At 32.8% G+C, this 1,988-nt stretch overlaps 1 pseudogene; it reads right to left on the reverse strand.

The window, feature by feature from the left end:
• Positions 1 to 1,216, reverse strand: part of LOC108759303 (putative nuclease HARBI1) — a 2,793-nt pseudogene extending 1,577 nt beyond the window's left edge.
• Between the last annotated feature and the right edge of the window lie 772 nt (positions 1,217 to 1,988).

The raw sequence follows: 1,988 nt of genomic DNA on the forward strand, positions 1-1,988 counted from the left end.
ATAATTTTATTTCAATACACTGGCACTAACCAGAGCGCCTAAAAAAATTCATAAAAACATGCCTTCTTTTGACCGAATTAACTATACCCCTCCCTTAAATGCGCGCCAAAATTTTTTTTCAGACTTACAACGCAAACTTTAATCAACTACCGCAGTACTATCATGAGTTAAATTGGCTAACAACCTAACAATTTTGATGCTCATAGCAGCAAAATCAAAGAGCGATATTTAGCGCACACTTCCAACCGAACCGGCTCAAATGGCTAAAGTCGGGTCTCGTTATGAATAACGACGGTTGTCGTCCACGAACGATAAGTATCGTTCATGAACGACAAAGCATCTTGGATCTTAATAATGTTGAATGACATTACAAATCTGTAAATAATTAATTTATATTGCGAACAATATTACCTCGGCCGGGAGTCAAACTCGAATCTCTGGCATTCCGTGCAAGCGTCCTAAGCCTTTAAACTACCGAGACCTTAGTAATATTCTTCGCAATAATCAGCCGAGGTAATATTTTTCGCTATATAAATTAATTATTTACAGATTTTTAATGTCATTTATAGATTTTAATATATCATTCAACATTATTAAGATCCAAGATGCTATAAGCATCAAAGTTGTTAGATTGTTAATCAATTCGTGATAGTATTGCGGTAGTTGATTAGAGTTTGCCTTACAAGTCTAAAAAAAAATTTCAGCGTGCATTTAAGAATCTATATACGTAGTATATAAATTCACACGAAATTATAAGCATCTAAGATCCAGTTTGATCGTTACGGCATGTTCTCATCGGTATATATTTTGTACATTATATATATTATGAATAAATACACATAATATCTAATATTACACAATTTTGTATGAAATATTACACATAACATAATGGAATATTTTATTTAATTATAACTAAATTAATTAATAGTTATGATTAAATAAATCATACTATTTTGAATTATAAAATACAAATAATTTATACCTGATGTTCTACACTGAGACCGTATGGATGTTGACGTTCTAACCTTGGTCCCAAAACATCTTCTAACTCTGCTACAATGTTTGGGCTCACTCTGTATAATTTGACAAACTAATCATCAGTTAAATCAAAAGGATCGTGGTTATTTCGCCACTGACTCCTCTGTACGCGGCATTCCAATTGCTCTGCTCTATGCTCTAAGTTTATAAGGTCCCATGCAAGGAACTCGTCAGCCATTTTTTATAATGCTGTTCAAATGTAAAAAATATGGAATTATAATAAGTGATAGATCGATATGTAAATAACACAACAAAAAAGATATTTTTGGAATATGTCCTTTCAGTTTCAAATGAGTAAGTAAACGTAACTATACTTTTACAAATGTAAAATTTGAGGTTAAAATTTTACAGCTAAATATAAGATTAGAGTTGCATTCTGTTTCATGCATAATGCGCATGATTTATCCTTTTACCCTTGTTTAATATTTTTTAAACAACAAGGATATCCATGATACATCATACGCAGCATGCGTAAAACAGAATGTAACTTAGACACATAAAAGACGAGCCACGTGCATATGACGAGGCATTTAGTTGCGAAATTTCAACCTTAAATTTTTGGCCCACTATATAAAGCTCAAACCAAAAAGACATTTTTCTACATTAATTTACATTCAATAGTTCAATATTTGAAATAAACTTACCTCTTACAACTTGGTAATACGAATCTTCTTCTCTTTGAGTCACACGAATCGCAGCCGAATCGCAAGGCACCTTAAGTCATAATCGGTGAAGTTGGCCAATAGCCAACTTGAACGACTTGGTTAAGACCGGTTAAGACTTCTGACGTTCTGACTTGCGGCTTATTGTAGAAGGTCTATTAAGGAATTAATCAATCATAGTCGATTATTCTTCTCACATTCAACTGTGATTGATCAATTTCTTAAGGCTTAAGGCTTACTACTCTATTGTGTTTGTGGACTAACGCATAACGCATAGTGCATAAGCGA

Source organism: Trachymyrmex cornetzi, unplaced genomic scaffold (genome assembly GCF_001594075.2).
Source record: "Trachymyrmex cornetzi isolate Tcor2-1 unplaced genomic scaffold, Tcor1.1 scaffold18, whole genome shotgun sequence".
Lineage (NCBI taxonomy): Eukaryota > Metazoa > Arthropoda > Insecta > Hymenoptera > Formicidae > Trachymyrmex > Trachymyrmex cornetzi.